The 25,576-nt window shown below is 43.8% G+C and overlaps 1 long non-coding RNA gene across 2 annotated transcripts in view; it reads left to right on the plus strand.

The window, feature by feature from the left end:
- Window positions 1–266: 266 nt before the first annotated feature.
- LOC128332082 (uncharacterized) overlaps window positions 267–25,576 on the plus strand; it is a 98,984-nt gene continuing 73,674 nt past the window's right edge. The window contains exons 1-3 of one of the 2 annotated variants that reach the window (XR_008310551.1): window positions 267–337; window positions 13,442–13,636; window positions 25,002–25,057. This is a non-coding gene — a long non-coding RNA (uncharacterized LOC128332082). Of the gene's footprint in view, window positions 338–13,441; window positions 13,637–25,001; window positions 25,058–25,576 lie in introns of those variants that run through there. The other variant, XR_008310550.1, reaches the window with a different exon arrangement.

Consider the following 25,576-nt stretch of genomic DNA (forward strand, 5'->3'; position numbering starts at 1 on the left):
TGTAGCTTGCAAGCCTGAAGTGTTGACCTATAGTGGGCGCTGGTAGTAAAATTCCTTAAACACCTATAAGAGCCCAGGAAACAGTTGCACGTAACAGTGTTCATAAGGCAGGAGCCAATCCCAGGGCTTGCCTTTGTTGTCAAAAGATGGGCTGAATTCAAATAGCCCTATCAGGAAGACGTCATCCTGACTGACAGCTCCCTCTGCCTATTACTAGCAATCAGTGGCCGGGGGCTGTCCTTGTTCTAGTCTTCTGAAGGAAGAGAGCGGCAATCGCCATTTTGTTAACTCTTGGACCGTGTGCTGAGAGAAGAGCTTGCTGAGAGCCTCAGATTATGTGAGTGAAGTTTATGTAATTGTCAGATTATGTAAGTTATGTAATTGCTAGGTAGGTAGCAATGTGCGTTTGGGCACCTTTGAGGAACTTATCGACACAAAACAAAACGTGTAGGTAGCCCCCTGCACCTCTCCTCAGGTCTGTACCTGAAGCGATCACTTTGCCCTACCACATGAAAGGGCCACCCCTGCTAAATGCATGCTTTATTTGCACTTTTATTATCATGAACTTGCAATAATTACTGATTTCCTGCCAGGTCGGCCATGATTTAAAAACCATCATTTCACAAACTGGGAATCTAATCTTCTCATAGTTGCAGACTGCAGATATTTCCTATCATCATCTGTTCAGTTTTAAAACAGGAGGGGTAGCCTAGAAGCTTCTTACACCTGCCTCCCTAGCTACGCACTCTGGGGCCCTGCCAAGCCACATATCCCATCCCCCCCCCCGCCTCCTCTGCATTCACTCAGCCCACCAATTTCTTCATGTGGGACAGCGGAATAGGCATGGCCCCTCCCGCCCCTGGAAAAAGCAAGCTGCAAATGTGGGAAATAATTATAAGCCCCTCATGCTAGTACTATGTGGAAATAACCTGACTTAATTTGTGGAGGGTTTGGGTGGGTTTTTGTTGTTGTTGTTTGCTTTTAGCATTTTAAAATACACCAAAGCTGCAGAGCCAGACAGATGGGTTTTCTAGGCATTCAGGGTTACAAGTAAAAAGAGAGAGGGGAATGATCAATAAATATTTTAAAACTCTCTGTTGGGCATTTCTGAAATAGTAAAAAGTGGCAGGTGGGCCAGGCTTCCAGAGAGGCCTGAAGCTCTCCAAGCAGGCCTTGGTTGGGGATCGGCAGGAGCAGACAGTCAAGAAAGGGTTAACTTTCCTCCCAGCCCGATTGGTTCTCCTGGAGTCTTGTGCTCCTCCCCACTTGGAATTTGTATGGAACTGCAGAGCCCAGGTAGCTGGCTGTTGGACTGAGGGTCTCCCTCCAGCCAAGACGGGAAGAAAAACATTTGCTGTTTGAAAGTTAACCCGTTGCTGTGTTTTTGTTTTTGTTTTTGGTGTATGTGTGTGTGTGTGATTTGTTCCCCTTGGTCAGGTAACCATGTTGCTCGCTCTCCCCACCCCCATGAACCATGTGTGTGTTGCACATGGGACAGAAGTCCCATCTTCTGTGTGTGTGAGAGAAAAAAGAGAATTCTTAAGCTTTAAAAAATAACCAACAAAACGTTTTCAAAGTATGCAAAAACATGTACTCATGTCATGTTTTTATAACTGTCTGAAAATGGGTGTCCTTCAGTGCAGAGGCTTTTACAGGCAGGGGCATGGCAAGGTTGGAGTGGACCCAGAGACAAGATTTTAAAATGCCCCCCCCCCCAATCACTGAAGCTCAGTTCATGAAGTAAAGACATCTTAAATGAGCCTGAATAGTGGTAACAAAAAACATAGTAAACTTCATCCTAATTTTTTTTTTTAAGGTTTTGTAAATTGTGGACGATGCAAGTCATTTAATGGTACTAGAGAAAGACATGCTGTTCCGGTAGCTCCAGGTCTTAACACTCACATCAATTTTGGAGGATGAATACAACTGATGGAAGCCCGGGAGGGTGCGCGGCTGGGGGAGTCAGTCATGCTACTTGCCTCTGGGGCCCCCCCAAGGCAGTGGGCCCCCAGACAGCTTTCTCCCCAGGCCCTGTTATAGTTATGCCCCTGTTTACAGGTATGTTCCTTGGAATGACATAGCCACCTAATGGCACAGTGGGGAAGTAACTTGCCTAGGGAGCAAGAGGTTGCTGGTTCGAATACTGACTGCTATGTTTCCCAGACTCCTATATCCAGCAGCAGTGATATAGGAAGATGCTGAAAGGCATAATCTCATATTGCATGGGAGGAGGCAATGGTAATCCCCTCCTGTATTCTATCAAAGAAAACCACAGGGCTCTATGGGCGCCAGCAGTCAAAATCAACTTGACAACACACTTTACCTTTTATTTCCTATATGCCTGCAGGAGTTAGTGTTGTTTTGGTTTGGTTTTTTTTGCTCCACCCCTGCACCACCCACTTTGGCTCTGCCCACCTGCTTGGCGCCCACCTAGTCCCAGGAATCACCAGCCGCTACTGCTTTGTATACTACCAAAGCATATTCTTCAGACAAATTGAGAGATCTGGTGGCTCTAATAATATCTCTCTGTCTCCACAGCAAAACAACAGAAACTCCCAAGGACCCTTTTTGTTTTGCTAAACACAGGCATTATGGGTACTTGGAATAACTTGGAATTGCAAATTAACACAGTCCTTAATCTTGGCCTCTAGATAAACCTTTATTCTCTGCTCTTCCTAAAACACAAATATCACAGTTCGTGTCATGTTATCTTGGTATGTTATCAGTACAACTGAGGATTCTTCTGCACTTTGCCAGGGCAGTCTGTGCAATGGGATGTCAATGCGTACCTCCCATATTTCATCCAGGCCTCCCACTCTGTTTGGTCAAGTTATGTGAGCTTCAGAGCTTATGGGTGTGGATATGGGAGGTATGCATAGACCTCCCATTCTCCATAATGGCCAAATGCAGCTTTTCCCCCCATGCTTCAACGTGCACATCAAGCGGGGAGGCATGAAACATGGCTTGTCTGTGAACTGATACATGCATAGGAGTTGCACCTGCATGCGGAAGGCTCACCTAAGATGTAGGGACCCACACGATCAATCAGCCTGCCATTATTATTTGAGAAAAGGAAGGATATTGAAAACAATTTCAATCCAATTAAGTGCATATTCTGAAGGCTGCCTCTCTGAGACGTGACCACTGATAATTAAAGAAGTCAGGTCAGTTCATTATTGGTTATGCCCAAAACATCCATGTGCCAACCTTTTAAATGGATATATATGGATCTTTAGATAGAACACTCTGTTCTTAAAACAAAAAGCCTTACATTTTGATTTTTAAATTTGCTTTTTAAAAACAACTTTTAAAAAAGGTTTTAATGGTTTTGTATTTTTGTTTGTTTGTTTTGTGTGTTGTGATTATGAGCCACCCAGGGAACAATTTGTTAGGGGGCAGCTAACAAATAAAGTTGCTTTATCATCATCATCAAAATACCCTACAGAATAAAACAGCATGAACACCAAATTGGTGACACCAGCTATTTTCATTTAATCTTGAATGGAATTTTCAGAAATAATTTTCAGAAATTCTTTCTCTGGCTTTTGGCTAACTGGATCAGACCAAAGGCATATCTGGTCCTGAATTTTGTTTCCCACACTGACCAAGCAGATGCCTCGAAGAAGCATAATCTTCTCCCATTGGTGTATCCAGTCAACTGGTATTAAATGGTGTCCTTCCCATGAACCTGGACTTGTTTAAACGAAAATTCAGAACTGCACAATGATATGTAAGTGTGATTCGTGCACATAGCATGAGCTGCTACAGCACACAGCTGTACAAGCACACATACTTGGTGGCCTTCTGTCACATTCCAGGACATTTAGAAGTCTACACAGAGTGGAGGGAATCCTCAGAACTGGGAGGGAGATTGTCATCACTATTGCAGAAAAGTGTTATAGTCATTGGTGAAGAATCTGGGGGGAGTCTGTGGGAAGCGTCTTTGGCAGAGGGAGGAAAAATGGGGACACTTAATCAGGAACTGGGTTCTAGAGGGGCTTGTTGTATTCTCCTCATTGTTATCAGTCACGTTTCACATTAATGCAACTTTTGCATTACCTGAATGTTTCAGCTGCACAGATGAACTTTTAGGTCTTCGCCTTTTTGTGGGGGCAGCAGGGAGGACAGTATGTTTTGCATACTCTAAACCTGGAAGTAGCCAGGTGTGGCCTGTATGGGTGCAGTGGGGGTAAATGAACTACAGGTGTGTTGTAGAAACCAGAGGATAAAGTTCTGGTATGCAAGGAAAGGACAGTGGAGTTGAATCAGGAATAGTACTGGTTTAATAAGATAGGTATTATGTTCAGAGAGGCAAGTGCAGTCTGCCTCCAGTGCTCTTGCTGCTGGCTGTTTGTGAACCCCACCTCTACTCCAGGACTGGGGTACAAGTAATTAAAGCACATTCAAAAGCTGGCCTGGATCAATGAACGGATTAACCAGAAACACCCCATGCAACTTGTTCCCACTATCCTCTGCCCACCTGTTTTTCCTAAGGACATAAGAACAGCCCTTCTAGATCAGGCCCAAGGACCATCTGGTCCAGAATCCTGTTTCGCACAGTGGCCCACCAGATGCCACTGGAAGCCACAGGCAGGAGTTGAGGGCATGCCCTCTCTCCTGCTGTTACTTCCCTGCAACTGGTACTCAGAAGCATCCTGCCTTTGAGGCTGGAGGTGGCCCACAGCCCTCTGACTAGTAGCCGTTGATAGACCTTTCCTCAATGAAGTTATCCAAACCCTTCTTAAAACCATCCAGGTTGCTGGCTGTCACCACATCTCATGGCAGAGAATTCCACAAGTGGATTATGCGTTGTGTGAAAAAGTACTTCCGTTTGCTGGTCCTAGATTTCCCAGCAATCAATTTCATGGGATAACCCCTGGTTCTAGTGTTATGGGAGAGGGAGAAGAATTTCTCTCTATCCACTTTCTCCACACCATGCATGATCTTATAGACCTCTATCATAGACCTGCTGCCACATGTTCTTCTGTAGCGACGGCGAGGCAGCATTTTGCTAGAACACTTCCGAATACAGCCTGAGTTAAACCTGCATAATATTTATTTGTGTTTACAAGGGAAGCAGTTATAAAACCACACTAACTCCAGGTGCATAGGATGGTTCTTCACTCAATAGGAAAATGGAAACAAGCTACACCTGCAGCTTGTTTACCACCCTTGCCTCACCCATACAAGCTGCTCCTAGAAGTAGCATATTACCATCATGACTAGCAACCATTGTTAGACTTGTCTTCCATTAATATTAATATTAATGTTTATTGATTTAACATATTTATTCAACATATTTGTAAATATTACAAATTAATTTGAAATAATAATAATAATTTAATATGAAATAAATTTAATATTTTAAAATTAATATTAATTTATTTGTACACCCATATCTCCCTAAAGTGCCTTTCAGACACAAAAATTAGGCCAAATAAATTACTACTTTACTGAATATGGAGCCTTCCAAACCAATATTGATCATGGGCCTGATCCACTAGGGCTCCCTCAAACCAGGATTGAGCTTATCAATTTCATGAAGGCCCCTACCTTTCCCCCCTAATATGAGTCTATGTCATATTAGTACTCCACGACTGGACTACTCACTGTTAATTAGCTCATCCGTTAGGGCCAGGATGATAGCTGCAGCTGGCATGTCATGATTACTGCAGCATGGTGCAGTGATGTTTTCTTCCAGCAGAATTTGAAGAGGTGCATCAGAGGCAAGACCATCTCAACCCATTGGATTTACTCCCAAGAACATGCAGTTTCCCAAAACCAAAGTAATTTGAAATGCAACGTTTCATTGCAGAAATTTTGCTATTTCTGCTGAATGCACATTACTGAGGCTCTCCTTCTCAGATAACTGCCCTGTGTCTTGTGAGTTCAAAGAATAACAGATCTATTAAGAACGATTGCTCCCTGCAATGGAGAAAGAAGAGAAGTGAATTTGTTTTTGTTTAGACTAGAAAGACAGCAGCTGCGGCACTCCTTGTGTGGCATATGCACGACTCTGTTATGACTTGTTTGTGTTTAAATGACATCTCTTTTGTTACTTTATCTTGAAAGTGTATCTTCTGGGGTTGCGAAGTAGAATCTGCTTCCATGCTGGCATTTAGAAGGGGGCGAGAATCCCTTCACACTATAACTTCAACCTCTCTGTTTAACACGGTCTTCCTGCAGATGATCCAAGTGAATTGACAGAACGCTATGAGTTGAGCAGAGAATGTTTCCCATCCAGTTCTCCCACCCTACAATTAAATTTAAGCTATTAACCCAATAAAATATATGTCCCACTAAGTTCATATGTAAAGGATTTTTCTCATGCACTTAATTAATGTTTAGAATCAATTGCCACAAGATTATTTATTTATTTATTTATTTAACATATTCATATACCATCCCAAACCTGCATCTCTGGGTGGTGTACAACAACAAAAAATACAAATTAAACAAAATTAAAAATGATTAAAAAACTAAAATAATTTAAAACTCAACCTTAAAAACTATTAAAACTATAAATCTAATTAAAAGCCTGGGTGGACAAATGTGTCTTCATACACGATGATGATCACTAGCTTAGGTGATTTTTTTAAAAGGATTACACAATTGCATTGGAGATCATTTAGCTAAATTGATCCTCCATATCCCAAAGTAGGATATCTCGATACAAGAACCAGTTAGGGCATGGCCACCACCATCTAGCAACTGCTTTTGGGAAAAGAATGCCGGATGGATTAGTTTATGGAATTAATACATGAAGTTATGGTGGTGCTGATGGTCACTAGCTTAGATAACATTAAACGGGGATTAGACAGATTCAAGCAGGATAGCTTTACTGATGGCTTTTAGTCAGTATGACTAAATGAAGCCTCCCTATTCAGGAATTGCAGTTGGAGAGGGCCATTGTCTTCATGAGCTTCCCTGAGATAACTGGATGTGGCCACTGTTGGAAACAGAATGCTGGACCAGAAGGGACCTTTGATCGGATCCAGCAGGGCTCTTCCTATGTTCTCCACACCCAAAAGTTTATGTTCTCCACAACTAAACCACAGAATCCCTTTCTGTCAACCATAAACTCCAGTCATGGACTCCGTTTGGTCTCTGTCAAAGCCAAGGAAAAAGGATTTGCAACTTCTGGGTACTGAATGGGCAGGCTAATGGCCAGCCAGCTGGCCGAGGGAAAGTGGTACTGGGGATAGCGGTGGCTGGGGGGGTGGGAAAGCAGCAGTGGGGGGAGGTGGGAAAGCAGCGGCTGAAATGGGTCAAGAACGGGGGAAGAGCTGAGGGGGAGGGAGGGGGAGAGGAGCGCGGAGGGCTGAGAATGAGGGAGGGGCTGAGAAGGGGGCCAAGAGTGATTGGGGAGGGCCACGAATAAGGAGGGGAAGGAGGGGGGAGAACTAGAGGCGTAGATACTCTCGCCCAGGCCAGCTAGTTTATTTTTTTTTAATTGACCCAATTTGTACACCACCCCAAACATTCGTTTCTGGATAGTTAACAATATCATAAAACATACACAAAACTTAAAACAATTTAAACAACTTAAAAGTCAAAAACAGATTAAAACCTAAAAAAAATTAAAAGCTGAAAAATCTTGGGTGCAGAGGTGGGTTTTCAAATGCTTTTTAAAAATTGTCAGAGATGGGGAGGATCGTATTTCAGTAGGGAGCGCATTCCACAATCTCAGGGCAGCAACCACGAAAGCCCATCCCCATAAGGCCACCAGACGAGCTGGCAGCAACTGGAGACAGACCTCTCCAGATGACCTCAAAGGGCTGTGAGGCTCATAATGCAGAAGACGTTCTCTTAGATACCCAGGGCCCAAGCCGTTTAGGGCTATATAGGTTATAACCAGCACTTTGCATTTTGTCCGGAAACCTATTGGCAAGCCAGTGTCGCTCTATCAGCAAAGGAGTGATATCATCTCTCCGAGATGACCCAGAGACCAACCTGGCCACCGCATTCTGTACCACCTGGAGTTTCCAGACTACGTACAAAGTGAGCCCCACATAGAGCTTATTGCAGAAGTCAATAATGGGAGTTGTAGCCCATTTGGAGATTCAAGGTGGAAGACCCCTGCACTAGACTGATAGCAGAGAAGAGCTGGTCTTGTGGCAGCAAGCATGTCTTGTCTGCTTAGCTAATCAGGGTCCGCCTTGGTTGCATTTGAATGGGAGACTACATGTGAGCACTGCAAGATATTCCCCTTAGGGCATGGAGCTGCTCTGGGAAGAGCATCTAGGTTCCAAGTTCCCTCCCTGGCATCTCCAAGATAGGGTTGAGAGAGATTCCTGCCTCCTGCTGCTGGGCTGTGTAGACAATACTGAGCTAGATAGACCAATGGTCTGACGGTGTATGGCAGCTTCCTATGTTCTTAAGCTGCCTTGTAGAGCTGTCCATAGAACAAGAGTTTGTCCAGCAATTGAGGCTTTGTAAATAGGCGAGGCTACAAAGGCATGGTTGTATGAAGTTGTGGTGCATCAGTGATCTGCATAGCCCAGTGGGATCCACATGATGGAGCAGCTCTGAGCCAGACTTGGTTCTCTTGACTGAATTTGACCAAGGAGAAACTCACGCATCAAGTGTTTGCCTAAGCTAAGAGAGAGGGAGTCTGTTAGTTCCAAGAGGACAGGCTCATGCTGTAACATCAAGAGGCTCCTGTTTCAGCTTTGATATATTGGCCAGTAGCCAGGTAAGTCATCTCAGAGAGCCAAGGCTTCACAAATGAGGGCTTATCTGAAACCCAGACTTTGGGGGCTTCAGGAACTTGTTAACAATCTTCCTTTTGAGCAATGGAAGTGTGTAACCCCAATGGAGCAGCAAAAAAGGCACAAGTCCTGTCTATACCTTGCCTGCAGAGTATAATGAAATCTTTTACAGCCAGGGACAGGGATTTAGCTTTTTAGCTGGAACCGTAAAGGCTTATGAATGGAAGTCTACAGGTGAGTCCAGGCTGTCTGTTCTTCATGGTGGAAAGCCACCATGGTAGAATTTTGCTGAGCACTCACAAAGTCCAGTGCTGGGATCTTGAATTATGGGATATCAGATGGCACAACTGAGAAAGCCCTTTGCCTGGGAATTGCTTACAGAATTGTTTGCCAGTCAGCGGCCATCTTCCTCACTAAACATGCAGACAGGTGTCACAAAGAAGCATCTCCACAGTGAGTGGACCACTTCCTTAGCTCCAAGTTGATTGCCGCGGGGTGGTGATTTTTGCTGATCTCTCCTTTCCCCCAGAAGTGCTCTGTAGGATCTGAAAATATGGTTGAGCATAAGACCTGAAGGTTGAGCAGCCCAAGAAATATATTTTTGGGTGGCGCAGGGCACTTCTGAGGGAAGGGGAGATCCACAAAAATTGTCCTCCCTTGCATGATCAACTTTATGGAGCTAAGGAGCCCCTGGTGGTGCAGTGGTAAAACTGCTGCCCTGTAACCAGAAGGTTACAAGTTCGATCCTGACCAGGGGCTCAAGGTTGAGACAGCCTTCCATCCTTCCGAGGTCGGTAAAATGAGTACCCAGAATGTTGGGGGCAATATGCTAAATCATTGTAAACTGCTTAGAGAGCTCCGGCTATAGAGCGGTATATAAATGTAAGTGCTATTGCTATTGCTATTGCTAAGGAACTGGTCTGTTGCTTTGCAGTGTGTGATCACCTGGTTAATGGGGACATCAGCCACTATATACAGTACTTGGCTAGCTGGACCAATAGTCTGATTCAGTATAAGGCAGCTTCTTATAGCACACAATCTGCTACTGATAATCACATATGGAGGCGAGGCGAGGCAATCCAAACCACATCTTATGGTTGCCAACTTTTGTTCTTGCTTAATGTTTAGGTTCTAGAATTTTTCATATGAATATGTCCAGCTCATTAGAAAGGTGTGAATCTTTCCACAATTGCTCTGGACAGATGTGTTATGTTGTCCCTAGGGCCAGTTCAAATGATACTTTGCCAATAAACAGGTTAAGGATATATGCATGCCATAAGTGTGCATGTCCTTTCACCTCCTCCTGTTGCACTGGGGCACTGTTTGTTAATCACCTGGGTGGTGGGACATCATAGGAATAGAGGAACATAGCGGAGCGGCCTTATATTGAGTCAGACCATCGGTCCATCTAGCTCAGTAATGCCTAGACTGATTGGCAGCGGCTCTCCAAGGTTTCAGGCATGAGGCTTTCCCAGCCCTACCTGGAGATGGCATCCAAAGCATTCCTACTAGTTTAAACTAATATTTGTAGTGGATGAATCCGCCCCATGCAAGGTCACTCCCGTTCACCAGGAGAGGGGAAGAACATGGGCGCACACACCCTTTTCATGTGTGGTTGGACTGGCAGGCAAAGGATTGTCCAAACTATTGCTACGGATATATACCGCCCTTCAACCAAAGTCCAAAAAGCGGTTTACATGGAAAAATTAAAAATGCCTAAATAAGATGGTTCCCTGCCCCCAAAGACTACTGCAATGCACTCTATGTGGGGCTGCCCTTGAAGATGGTTCGGAAGATTCAGCTGGTTCAGAATGTTGCCGCTAGGATGCTTGTGGGTGCAAGTTGCTTCATTATTATTATTATTATTATTATTATTATTATTATTATTATTAATTTGATTTTTATACCGCCCTTCCGAAATGGCTCAGGGTGGTTTACAATTAAAAACAGAAATCATTAAAAACAATTAAAACAGAAATACAAATATGAACACCAATTTAAAAACATCTTAAAAAACAATTAAACTGTCAGAACAATTAAAACCCTCAAAACCAGGTTAACATTAAAACAATTAAAAATAATTAAAAACTCTGAAAGGCCAGGCCAAGCAGATGGGTTTTAAGGGCTCTCTTGAAGGTCAGTAAGGAATTAAGATTACAAATTTCTGCCGGGAGTGCATTCCACAGCCCAGGAGCAGCTACAGAGAAGGCCCGCCTCGGAGTTGCCACCAAACGAACCGGTGGTAACTGGAGACGGACCTCCTCAGATGACCTTAACGTGCGGTGGGGATCATATAAAAGAAGGCACTCTCTAAGATAACCCAAGCCGTTCAGGGCTTTAAAGGTAATAACCAGCACTTTGTATTTTGCCCAGAGACATATCGGCAGCCAGTATAACTGTTTCAAAACAGGCATCATATGGTTTCTCCGGGTTGCCCCAGAGACCAATCTGGCTGCCGCATTCTGAACTAACTGAAGTTTCTGGACTACGTACAAAGGCAGCCCCACGTAGAGCGCATTGCAATAGTCAAGCTGGGAGGTTACGAGCTTATGCACCACTGTTTTGAGGTCATCTTTTTCAAGGAATGGGCGCAGCTGTTGAATCAGCTGAAGCTGATAGAAAGCGCTCCTGGCCATGGCCTCCACCTGAGATACCAGGGTGAGGCCTGGGTCCAGGAGTACCCCCAAGCTGTGCACCTGCTACTTCTTGGGGAGTGTAACCCCATCCAGCACAGGAAGATCTAACTCACCCCTCAGATTCTGAGCCCCCACAATGAGCACCTCCATCTTGCTTGGATTCAGCTTCAATTTATTCTCCCTCATCCAGCCCATTACTGCCTGTAGGCAGGCATTTAGAGAATGAGTGCCATTCCCTGAAGATGAAAAGGAAAAGTAGATTTGGGTGTCATCAGCATACTGATAACACCCAACACCAAATCTCCTGATGACCTCACCCAGAGGTTTCATGTAGATGTTAAAAAGCACTGGTGACAGAATGGAGCCCTGAGGGACTCCATATAACAGCTCCTGTTTTGAGGAGCAACTGTCACCAAGCTCCACCATCTGGAATCTACCTGAGAGATAGGAACTCTCATGAGTATCACACCCATCCTGTGGCAGTTTCATTAGTTACCAGTCCGCTTCCGGGCTAGATTCAAGGTGCTGGTCTTGACCTTTAAAGCCCTACATAGCTTGCGGCCGGGGTACCTGTTGGACCACATTCGCCCATAAGAACCTGCCGGGGCCTTCTGATCATCATCTCAGGTCCTGCTTATGGCCCCACCGCTAACAGAGATCTGGTTGGTGGGGACCAGAGACTGGGCCTTTTCAGTTGTGGGCCCTCGACTTTCGCACACCCTCCCCGAAGAGCTTTGCCATGCTCCCTCCCTCAGTGTTTTCAAAAACAACGACTAAAACCACATCTTTTTAAAGAGGCTTTTAAAAGTTTCACCAGTTGCTTATGTCTGGTAGGTTCTTTAGTCTTTTATAATTCTTTGTTTTTAGCTTTTTAAAGAATTTAATTTGAAATTTTAAAAGCTAATTCTAATTGTGGTTTTAACTTGGATTTTTAACTTGTTTAATTTGGTTAATTGTACTAGTCTGATTTTATATTGTAACTATTTTACAAATGTTGTGAGCCGCCCCGAGCAGTAATGTACTGGAGGGATGGGGTATAAATATTTCAAACAAACAAATAAAGGGCTCACAATCTAAAAAGAAAAATAAGGCAGATACCAGCAACAGCCATTGGAGGGATGCTGTGCTGTTGGATAGGGCCAATTGCTCTCTCCCTGCTAAATCACCACCAAAAAAGGTGTCTCTTTGCTCAGTTAGCAGGGACCACCATTCATTATCTGGAAATGAACAAAGTTTAATATCTTAAATGCAATGTGATTTCTAATTTAAAAGTTGCCTATGGGTATGCCTATATTAGAGTGCATCAATGTTATATAGTTTAACTGTCTTCACTTCCTACAAAGAATCCTATGAATTGCAGTTTGATATGAGTGCTATGAATTTGAGATCCTTAGCCCTTTGCCAAGAGCTACAGTTCCCAGGGTTTCCTAGGAGAAAGGGAATGGCTCTTATACCAGTGTGCTGCTGAGTCGGTGTCAGCTCCTGGCAACGACAGAGCCCTGTGGTTGTCTGGTAGAATACAGGAGGGGTTTACCATTGCCATCTCCCATGCAGTATGAGATGATGCCTTTCAGCATCTTCCTATATCGCTGCTGCCCGACGTAGGTGTTTCCCATAGTCCGGGAAACATACTAGTGGGGATTCGAACTGGCAACCTCTGGCTTGCTAGTCAAGTCATTTCCCCACTGCACGATTGGGTGGCTAGCTTATAACAATAGACAACATAAATTTGCCCAAAATGTCCATTGTCTTATTTCCAACGTGGCTCAAAAATGCGTACAGCTATGTTTCATGTCCTAACAGAGATCAAATTATTTTGGCTATTGGTCTTCCAAATAACAGGAATACTTTAAAAAGGTTATTTCCACCATTGTTTGGTAACGGTATTATCAAATGGTATTTTCACCATGTTTGGTGGTGGCCATGCATGGGAAATAAATCTGTTCAACCAATATCCCAAACCTTTTAGGGATGAATAGGTCAAAACACCAACTTTACCTAGAAGAATGCAATTTTCCCCTTCAGCAGCCATTCATACCTCAAAGCGTGAAGTAAATAAACCCTTTCCCTTAACAGTTTCTCTTTATTTTCTAGGAAAAAAAATGTGTCAGACTATTTACACAAGCTGCCCCACCGGTATCAATGAAAGGTCGGGAGGTCAGAAACCTCAGGAGACTGCTGATGAGATGCCGGGCTGAAGGGAAAATGCTACCCCTTCTGGTAAAAGGTCAGAGCGGTGTGGAGCCTTCAATAGACTGATGCGACTGCAGGGGACTGTCAACCTAGTAGGTGAGGGTGGCTTAGAATGAAAGCTCTAGATGTGACTGTACAATTGTTATAGCAGCTAAATGAGGCCTTTTTTGTTGTTGCAAACGACGCCACTATAGGCTTTTATTTCTGGCAGACGGACAGGAAGATATAAATCTGGAGCGCTCTTGCTACCACGTTTAAGCACAAGCTGCACTTCTGGGAGGGAAAGGTTAATAAAAATGTGCAGAATAGAAAACAAGGTTAGAGGTGATGTTATGCCTGAAAGGTCTTTGTGGGTGGCAAGGGGGGGATGCAGAAGAAAAACAAATATTAGCAACATTGGCTATATGGACATTTACCCCCAGTTTCTTCTCTGTATCAGTGACCTTTCAGAATTGGTTGATTGATTATTTAGTTCTTTATTTGCATAGCCTACATATGTACAGAAGCTATAATGTCACCTTCAACCTTGTTATCTATTTATGTACTCTTTCTGTGCCATTTTCCAGAGGCATTTCTCCCTTCATTTCTAGGGATGTGCAAGTTGGATTGCTTCGAGCCAGACTCAATATCGAGCTGGCCCGGATTGGGCAGTTTGAGTTTGAACTGGAAGAGTCCCCAAAGTGGGGGTGCCAGGGTTTGAATCGGACTAACCCTCAGTTCAAAGAACTGGCTGGTGGGTGTACTTGTAAAGGGCATTTCCTACAGTAAATGGGGGGGGGGGGAAGAGAAAAGGTAATCTCCGTGGGGATGGCAGAGGCGGTTGTGGTGATGGCAGAGACATTGGAGGCGGTGGCAGGGGCTACTCCAACCCCCCCCCCAAATCTTCTTCCCAAATGATAGCCTAGGCCAGCTGTATCCTGGTTCGGGCCTCTGTGCATGCTTAGAGGCCATTAGAGTGACCCTCGCACATGCGCAGAGGCTATTTGCATCACCACAAAAACAGTTCTGTTCACATCGTTATTCCATTCTGGGCTGGTTGAGATGGTATCTAACCCAGGGGTGGGAAAACTAAAGGCTTCTGGGAGCTTTCTGTTTTATTATGTTTTTCCAAGAGCCTTGGTAGCTACCAGTATAAAATAGCTATTTGGGGAGTAAGAGCCAGTCACAAAATGCAGCTTGTACAAAAAAATCAAATCTAGAGAATAAGGGAGTTCAGCACCAAACTCCTTGAATTCCAGGAGAACTTTGCTGCAGAATAGGACGGGAGTAAGACAGTCTGTTTTGTGGGAGAAGAAATCGAGATAATGAATGGAAGAGAAAGTAAAAGCAACACTGAGCGCCTAAATGGAGAGAGATAAAAAATGGTGTAGTCTGCCTGCCCCCATCACTTAGCCAGCCAATCTGATTTTAAGTATTGAATGAAAGGGAAGGAAGAAAAATTACAAATACTTGGGGAGCTAATTCAGATAAGCTCAGGAACTACCAGTAACTCCCAAGCAATCTAATGCCCACCCCTGATCTAAGACATACTGAGGCTATTCCCACAATCACCCAAAAGTGGGCTAAGGTAGCCCAGCCCGCTTTGGGGCAATCGTGTGCTGCAACAGGAGCCATGTGGCTCCTGGCAGCTAGACACATTAAGTCCCCCTCCCCTTAAACGAGGTTAACAGAGCGATCGCTCTGTTAACCTTGTTTTTGTGCTTGTTTGTCATCGTGGCGTGTGGCAACACATGAGTAGATCCCCAACCGGAAGGCTTTAAGCAGCCTCCCGGGCTCGCGGGTCTCTCCAGGATGCCCTGCACACTCGTGCAGGGCATGCTGGAACTTCTGGGGGCTGCATGGCACCCAATCCCCGCAGCCCCCACCAGCTCCATGATGGAGCTGGCAGCCATGTTGCAGCTGATCTAGTCATCCAGCTATGAGCGGCTGCTTGTCTGCGGGGACAGCGGGCTAAGCCCTCTCTCCCCACAGAACCCCGACATCCACTTCACACGTGTTGTGTGAAGCACCTTACTTTCAGTTATTGAGAACAAGCCATGATGAGCATTATGCTTCCATGCTCCCCTTCATTGTTCCTTCTCCTTTGTGCACGAGGGAAGGAGACTGAAAGCATTCCGTTTTGAACAAACTGTACTTTCCTATTACATACAAACTCAAGAAACTGTGGTTCATTCTAGCTATGGTTAGTTAACAAACCATAACAAACTTGGTTAGTTAACAAACCATAGTTAACTATTATAGTTATAACCATAGTTATAACTACCTATCTATATATTTCCCTAAGATGTACCCGTCGCTAATCCCATGCGTGGCAGCAATTGTGAGAGTTCTCAGGAGAGCTGCTGGGGAAAAACAAACAGGTGACAGAAATGGGTGAGAGAAGGAGGCGCTGGGGAAAGCTCCGAGGACAGACAGCAAGGGAAAGCGGCGCTGGGGAAAGTGCTGAGGATGGACGGATGAGAGAAAGAGGTGGCAGGAAAAGTGGCTGGGGTGGAAGCAGTGGGGAGAAAAAGTGGCAGGCAGGCAGCCTGAAATGGACTGCGAATGGGGGCAGAAGGGAGAGGAGGGGGAGGGCCGAGAATGAAGGAGGGGGGCTAAGAATGAGGGGCAAACTAGAGGTGCAGATGCTCTGTGCCCGGGCCAACTAGTTATAGTTAATAGTAGATATATTTAGGATCTACTGTTTTGGTTCTGAAAGTGTGGTTTGATCCCAGTTTGTTTAAATTAGTCTGGTCTGTTTGAATGAGCTTGTTTAAATGAGAACTGCAGTTTATTCAAAACCAAAGGCAGAGATTTTCATTCTCCTCCTCCCTCTCAACAGAGGAGAAGAAGAGAGGGGAATGTGTTTGCCTGGGCTTCACCATGGCTAATGCACCATCCCCTGAACCATGATCTAGATCAGAGGTTCCCAATCTGGACTCCCCAGATGTTATTGGACTACACTCACCCCCAGCACATTATTTCCAGTGACTGTTGCTGGTGTCTGTCTTGTTTCTTCTTGGAATGTGAGCCCTTTGGGGACAGGAATCCATCTTATTTGTTTGTTATTTCTCTGTGTAAACCGCCCTGGGCCATTTTTGGAAGGGCGGTATAGAAATCAGATTTTTTTTTATTATTATTATTATTATTATTATTATTATTATTATTATTATTAATAATAAATAATACTGCTCCCATCATCCCCATTCTTGTGACTGGGGATGATGGGAAGTATAGCTCAACAATATCTGGGGACCCAAGGTTAGAAACCTCGTATCTAGATAACCAGCAGAAAGAAAAGTGGGGTGAGGGGGACCAGGTATGTGTGATATTACCCTTAAGTCTGACATGTTTCCCTTTTGTGATTTTGGCCAAAGACAAACTCGTGAATCAGCTGTTAACTTTGGCCAAGAGAGTAGGAGCTTTTCATCTAGAAAGGACAAGCTCATGTTGCAACATCAAGGGGTTCCTGTTTCAGCCCAAGTCCCACATTAGTGTTCTTGGCCTTTCGATAATGTAACAATTTTTCATGTGCCACTTTCCTGACTGTCGTGAAGACGGGAGGCTTAATTGGGAAATGACTGCTCTGCTACCTCCGTTTCTGCTCGTACTGCTTTAATCTGTGAACATATATAAAGCGAAATTCATCCCCCAGGAAACTCTATAGATTTCTGTGATGAATTTGGCTCATTTTGTTCTATTAAATTGCCGTTACATAAAATTATATACCAGCATAATGCACCTTGGGAAAATAAAATGCTTAATCATCTTGGAGCTCAATTCTCATTATTGGTTTCCAGGCAGCTTCTGCATTATATTACTTTTGAATTTTAATTTTTGCCACAAGCAGTAAAAATAACCAAATCTGGAGGGACTGCCATCATCCAAGAGTCACTGAAATCCAAAAGATTCAGCATTTTGTGAAATGAGCAGGGTCCTTCCATAAAATGCACATTGTCAGTGAGGCTGTTCTCATGCACACATGCTAGGGACGCCCAGCTTGGGTTCGGCTGTGCATGAGAACCACCGGGATGGGACCCAGTTCCAGTGGGACAGCACTGCCTAGCCCTGCTATTTGCCCCGGCTGTTAGCCGAGGTTAAGGGAGCAAACACTCCCTTACCCCCAGCTACTTGCTCGTGTGAGAGCATGGGCTGCTTCCAGCCCAGCCGCACACAGAGATGGGCGCCTAGAGTGCCCATCTCTTGGGGGAATCCCCCAATGTAACAGGCATGTTCATGGAGGCCATAACAACCCATTCTGGCCCCAATCCCTCCACCCTGCATTGAACATAACATAGAAATAGGGCTAAGGTAATGTACACAAAGCACCAAGGAGGTCTCCCATCTAGGCCCTGCTCTGATCCAGACCTGCGTACCTTCGGCAGTGCTGCTGAATCATGTGCCTTCAGACCTTATCCTTGGTCATAGCTGCTGCGTATCACAGAATAGATTTGGAAAGATTGTGCCATCGAGTCAGTGTTGACTCCTGGCAACCACAGAGCCATGTGCTTTTCTTGGTAGAATACAGTAGTAGTTTATCATTGCCTTCTCCTGCACTGTATGAAATGATGCCTTTCAGCATCTTCCTATATCGCTGCTGCTCAATATAGAAAAACACACCAGCGGGGATTCGAACCAACTGCCTCCTGCTCTCTAGGCAGGCTGCTTCCCCGCTGTGCCATTCATTGCTATCTATTGTATTTATCTGAATCTAACACTAGGTTTTTCCAAAGTTATTTGATGTTGTAAATAGGGGGGTCCTCTTAAATTCAGAGTCCTCCTTTTAGGATAAATATAGGTATGACCTGTATTTAACCTGAAGTTTTAAAGGGAATCATCTTAAATTCAGAGTCCTATTCGGGTAAATACTAGGGTAGGAACCTGAAATGCCTTTATTTGCTATGAAGCTGTATGGAGTCTCATGTTTGTATGTGGCCTAGGATCTACTTCCAGTGCCCTGTCTGCACTTGAAATGAAAACTGAGCAGTGATCATGGCAATTTCTCCAGGCTGTTAGTTCTCACTAGCTAAAACCAGCCAATCTGTTTCATCTTGTTCTCTTGTCTACATTATGCTTACTCCAGGAATCACCCTGGCCCTCATTTAAGTCACTGCAAGAGCAGCACCATCTTCTGCTAGCAAAGTGCCTGGAGGTTCTTCTTATTTAAATGCCACTTTTCAGGCTCAAGGAGCCACCTAATTGTGCAGTGGGGAAGCAACCTGCCTAGAGAGCAGGAGGCTGTTGGTTCGAATCCCCACTGGTGTGTTTCCTAGAATATCGGAATCTCCTATATCGGGCAGCAGCGATATAGGAAAGTGCTGAAAAGCATCATTTCATACTGCACGAGAGAAGGAAATGGTAAACCACTCCTGTACTCTACCAAGAAAACCACATGGCTCTGTAGTCGCCAGGAGTCAACACCAACTTGACGACACAACCTTTCCTTTCCTCTCCTCTCCTCTCCTCTCCGGCACAAAGGAGTCGTTCCTTGAAGTGAACAGGGCATCTCTGATTCAGATAAATAGGTGATCAAACTGTCTTCATGTTTCATTGCAACCGATGCCTGATGTTGCTATCAGTGCTCTACTTGTCTAAAAGCTTCTGTCCTGAAATTTATGATGCACCTTCAAAGGAGGTGATTTTTCTCTCTCCCAACTGTTTGCCTTGTTCATTATTAGTGACTCTCTCCTGGTTTCAGAGATGGAACACATTTTCTTTTCAGGGAGAACATTTCTTTTCATAGAAATAAGGAACAGATAATTCAAAATTCTGCAACTGTTTGAAAATAACGTAATGCCTGCAGTTAAGACTGGGGTGGATCTACCATTGGGGATCTACCAGTGGGGCTTGGGGCACCCAGTGGGGCCAGAGCAGGGGGAACCATGCACCATCTGTTTCCTCAACTGCCCACCTTCCTTCCTCCCTCCCTCCTCAGGCAATGTTCAGCTTGCGGATTCACCACTGCCGGCTTGCCTTCCTTTGCCAGTGGCGACGCAGTCTAATGAAGTCACTGCCCGGCTCCATGTCATTAGTCTGTGACACTACCCAAATATTTTATCACAGTTACCATAGCCAAACATTGGAGACTGCTTACTGTGGCACAATTAAATGTCCTCCCTTTTGTCTTGCTTGAGGAAAGATTTCAGAAAATCCCATATGCGGACCGTATGTGTCCTTATGGCACTGGATTGGTTGAAACTGTGGGGCATGTCTTGTTATGTTTCACCTTTTGTTGTGACCTTTGCAAGAAATACACACACACACACACACACACACACACACACACACACACACACACTATTTTAGCGAATAAACCAGGATGTTTGGAAGAATTATGTGCATCAATTTTTGCCTGACCAGAACCCAATATTGACATATAGTGTTGCAAGATTTTATATGGTGGTTTGCAGAATTCTACACAAGATAATTTTACATTCTCTTAATGTCTGAGAATGTTGATCAACTATAATAAATTAGTGATTAGACACAGCAGTGATAGTAATAACAGCCATTTATTCTGAATCTGTGACAGATATACAATATTTGTGACCGTATTGTACTTCTTGTATTTTGTTTTGCGGGTCTAAGACTTTAAATAAAAGTTGATTGATTGATTGATTGATTAGTTTGCAACAGGCAGTGAGTCAGTGAGCCTGAGGCCGAGTGGGGACCAGGAAGAAGGAAGCCAGATGGGCAGGTAGAGGCTAGCAGGGGTAATGGTGGTAGCAGGAGCTGTCAACAATATCGAGCTGTGGGCCACTGCCAATGTCGCTACGCTACTAAAGAGACTTGACTGAGGGTATGGTATTGTTGTGAAATTGTGACATCATCAGCTCACTACCTGACCCTTGATTGGCTACAACCACTTTCCAGGAAGAAGAAGCTTAAAAAAAAAAAAAAGTGCCAAAGCAGCTGCCGGTCAAGCAGCAAAAAGCTTGCAAACTATACAGATTCCGCTTAGTCCCCATACCTAAGCCTCAGGACACGCAAGTGAAAATAAAAGATATTCTTCTCCTCTTCCATCTCCCTCCCCTAGCTTTGCTATCTTTCTTGTGTCAGAGTTTAGGTTGTGAACTCGGAGCAGGGTCCTGCCCTCTTGTATTTTAAAATATGCCATCCGTATTGATGGAAATAATAAAATACTAATGATGATGATGATGATGATGATGATGATGATGATGATGATGATTCACATGCAAACTAATGAGGCAGCACCAGTGCTTCCAGTACACTAGCAGGACATGAACCCATGGGGTCAATTTTTGCCAATCTCCCCTTCCCCCTGGAAGTTTTCCCTGCAATCTGTGAATAGGTCTCTGGCTGCATGACTCTCAAGGACCTACTTCAGAGTCGCACAGAGACTCCCTGGAGCTGGGGAGACTCTGTGCTAACAGCAGAGCTGCATTAGTCTGCATGTGAAATAATAATAATAACCCCAACACCATAGAGGCCACAGAAATCACCATCAGCCAATTACAAAAAGCAGCTTTACTGGGAACAGCCTATACTCTGCGACAATATCTATAATAATAACAGCAACAACATTGACAATAACATTCAGCCATCCCAGGTCTTTGGGAAGGATGTCTGGATAAAACAAACCAGTCAATAACACCTGTCTGACTGGTAAACAATAATAATAACAATACTAATAATTTGAACCCACCTGAAAGAGTTGCCTTTGCACCAGAAATGTTCCCTTGCAAACATGTGGTGCAGCCTTTCCAATAACTCACAGTACAATATCAGAATGGCTTGAGGGCCAATGAAATATTCACATAAAAGAGAATGCTATTTACTGTTCTTTGACTCAAGGCTGTGAGGGAAACATGGGTTAATCATGAGGTTCTGAAATTCAAGAGTTTACTGTATAACTTCTCCAGTGTGCATTCAACATACATTAAATGCATTATCCACAACAGTCATGAAATAATGATGTGCAAGATAACCCTTGAGAAATTGCACATCCCCTAAGAATGTCAAGGCGAACCAACATGTTAAGAAGACAAGCAGGAGCAAAGGATGAATGCAGATCAGCAGGGGGAAAGCTTAGGAAAACAGAAGCATGTTTTCACTCAATCTTTGCTAAAGAGTCAGGTTGGAATGCTGAGATTGTGCAATACCTACAGAACAGATATTAGCTGTATTGAGAGAAATACGTGGAGAGAAAACATCCTGTATTATGCCTACTGTAAACCATAGCAGCCTAAGGTAATTTTTACCCCATGTCTTATCTGTTAGCGAGGAAATTCTCTCCAGGGGATGGGCAGGCCCACTGCATTGTTCCGTTTTATTAGGTTTCTGTATGGTGCTGAATGGGTTTTTTAATCTCTTGCACCTCCCGCTCATTTTAATGGAGTCTGCAAAGGAGATAGTCCCAGGTGACTGCATCCAATGTCTTTAGCTTGATTGCTATGCAGCGATCATTCTGCACTGAAAGCATGAAGAATCATATCAGCAGCTAATGTTTTGTGCCCCAAACATGAGCCTAATTGGTGTCCTTGCTTCACTACCTGTCGGTATTGGCAGCATATGTCATTTGTGTGGGGCTATCCTAAAAGCTCTTTGTGGAATCTTCTCAATTAGGGAAAATAATGTTCTAGGGTTACTCACTTCCAGAGGTGGCTGCGTTAGCTGCAGAAAAATCAACAGTCTTGCGACACTTCAAAGATTAACGCATTTATTGTAGCATAAGCTTTCGTGGACCAGAATCCATTCCATCAGTTTCATGTACATGTGTACAGATCTCTTCAGTTGGCATGATGGCTGTAGAGAAAAAGGAAATATAAGCAGTGGTGAAAATGAGATGTATTAATGAGGCATAAGCCTTATTCACAAATTACGTTCAACGCATGTACAATCTGTACAGTAGAGGGGTGTACAGTTTTTAACATATTATGTTGAACGCACATATAGTGTGTACAGCAGTACACTTCCTAGCTGTACCCTGCATTTGAGGGGTCTTGTATCTAGGTTCTCTTTGATAATAAGCACAAGGACAGTCATTTTCATAAACTCATGTACATGTGTACAGATATCTGAATGCATGTGCAGCAAAATGTCTGAATAGGGCCATCATCTCTCTGCCAATTCTGTGTAAAGCTTAAATGTGAACTTCTTTGTGACTTTTTATTTATTTATACATTTATATCCTACTCTTCCTCTGAGGAGTCCAGAGCAGTGTACATGGTTACATTTATCCCCAAAACAACCCCGTAGCTCAGGCTGAGAAAGAAGCTACTAGCCCAGAGTCACCCAGTGAGACAGAACAGGGATTTGGACATGCTTCCCTGGTCCCAGTCCAACACTCTAACCACTATGCCATGCTGGCTCTGTCTACTTTCCGGGGTGGGGGGAGCAATATAAAAATACAATAAAGACATCATTTCCACAATCTATCCAAAGCAGCAGGTAAGCACAGTGACAATTAACAACAGCACCAATTGCTGCTTTGGGAATTGTCATGGTGCTTATCTTACACCGAAGCATTCAATAGGCTGGGTTCACATGATTACAAGGATCTTGGTTAAAAGGTTAAGTAGGGTTAGTGAACGTGATTAGCCATCCTTGTTATCTATCCTAATTAAATGCTGGTTAACCAGAGCTGTTTGACCAGGATTGCCCTGAAATTCTGGGTTCATACAATCTGTTCCGCTGGGCTCAGTAATCCTGATACACTTTTAAACCAGGATCCTGGTGACCATGTGAACCCAGCCATACAATTGTTGCAGACCATGCCTTTCAGACTATCTCGCATTCCATGACTTTCAGCCCTGTTTACATTCTTCCTTTCTCTGTACCTGAGAGTATATGTGTATGCATGCATGCATACATACCTGCCAACTGATAATGCTTCATGCATGCAGTGAAGCAGAATCAATTCCATGAAAATTTATGCTTCAGTAAATGTGTTATTTAGACTTTAAGGTGCTACAAGATTCTTGCTGTACACTATTATTCAGGCTGCAATAATATTTGATCAATGCTACAACCAGTAATCCCTCTGGTTTCACTGTGGCAACCCCAGTTTGGCAGCTGTGAAGTTTCAAAATAAAAGAATTAGACTACAGTTCTCATGACGCAACGTGCCTGGGAGCATAATGCAGATGCTCAGCAACATCTGGGACTTTTCTTCACTCTGGGACCACATCTGTTAACATCAGGGACTAGCAAAGGAAGTGAAATAGAATCCTAAGGAATTTCAATAGTAGAGTAGAATTTTTCCTGGAATTTTTCAGTGCCTGAAGGGGAGAAAATAATTAACAAAGAAATTTCTCAGAAACTTCCATATATAATATATTTTTAGTATACTTTATTTTATTTAGAACATTTATTATCTGCCTCTCAATTTTTTTTATATGATGGCTTCCCTTTTATAGCCACTATAAACACCATGTAAGTATTATCAGATCCAATGCAAAACTGAGCTAAAAGCCAATCAATAAAAACAGCAAAAAGCAACAATAAATTTATTATTAAAACCACATTGCAGTAAGATTGCAGCAGAAAAATAATAATGATGAAATTAATAGTCATGAAAAGAATGGGGCAATAACTTTGTTGAGTCTGAAGCTCAACCAAAATAGTGCTGGATAAGAGCATAAGAATAGCCCTGGTGGATCAGGCCCAAGGCCCATCTAGTCCATCATCCTGCTTCACACAGTGGCCCACCAGATGTCCCTGGGAAGCCCACAGACAAGAGTTGAGGGCATATCCTCTTCCCTACTGCTACTCCCCTGCAACTGGTATTTAGAGGCATCTTGCTCTAAGGCTGGAGGTGGCCTATAGACCTCAGACAAGTAGCCATTGATAGACCTCTCCTCCATGAATTTATCTAAACCCCTCCTAAAGCCATCCAGGCTGTTGGCTGTCACTATATCTTGTGGCAGATGAATGTCCCTGGAAAGACTGTTCCATAAACAGGGTGCCAACACAGAAAATTGAATTTACACTATGTTTTGTAGCAGGTACACAGCTGAGAAATGGCACACACTGTACAGATGTCACAAATTGTAGGGGAGGACAAGACATTCCAGAGTAAGACTCCAATCTGTTACAGCAAGCTATCAATCTTGAGCATCAGAAAAAAACATATCTTAAAGTCAGATCTGCATACATGCAGCAGAATGTGGTGGACTATACCACCTAACATTGCAGAAAGGGATATTTTTGACTTATTGCTTGCACCAGAGGTTGGCATAGCTGGGCAACTGCCCGACACCCTCAGGAAGGCCATTTCTGATCCCCAAGACCATCTCTGAGCTCATAGCCTTTGTCCGATGGTGGCAGAGTGGCTCTCTCAAGGCCCACCCAGGTAGTAGGAGCCTGTGGTGATCACAGCCAATCAGGGGGTGGGAGGTCGATTTGGTTTAGGCCTCAAGCACAAGAGGGGCCTCAAATGTAGGCACTTATTAATTTTGAGGCATTTGAGGAGTTTTGCAACTTGTTTTTATGTGTTGTCATTTTTTATTATTATGTCCAGCGGCCTCAAGAGCTGGAAGTGGCCTGGATCTCTCTGGAAACCTACAGCTAGCCTTGTTTTGAATATTTTGACATATTAAAAAAGACTCCATGCAAGTCCTAGTTGAGGGTTGCGAGGGTTTTTTGTTGTTGTTCGGTGTGTGTGGAGCGGAAGCGTGTTGCATAGGAGATAATTTTAAAATGTCAGCTTCTCCCAGCAAAAGTGGTACGGTTCTACCACTTCAGGATTCTATCACCAAACCAGATGATATACTAAGCAAGAATCTGTTGCCAAAAAAGACATCCACGTGCTTAGCTTCCTCTGCTCCAAAACATCTAACAGAATTTACCCTGTGCTGTGATGTTACCATGTTCCACTTTTCCTTATTGAATATGAATATGACAAATATTTATATACTGCTTTCCAACAAAAGTTCCCAAAGTGGTTTACACAGATATAAATAAATAAAATGGCTCCTTGACCCCAATGAGCTCAAAATCTTAAAAGAAAACACATGATAGACACCAGAAACAGCCACTGGAGAGATGCTGTGCTGGGGATGGATAGGGCCGGTTCCTCTCCCCCAGCTCAATAAA

The sequence above is a fragment of the Hemicordylus capensis genome, chromosome 6 (genome assembly GCF_027244095.1).
Source record: "Hemicordylus capensis ecotype Gifberg chromosome 6, rHemCap1.1.pri, whole genome shotgun sequence".
In the NCBI taxonomy this organism is placed as follows: domain Eukaryota; kingdom Metazoa; phylum Chordata; class Lepidosauria; order Squamata; family Cordylidae; genus Hemicordylus; species Hemicordylus capensis.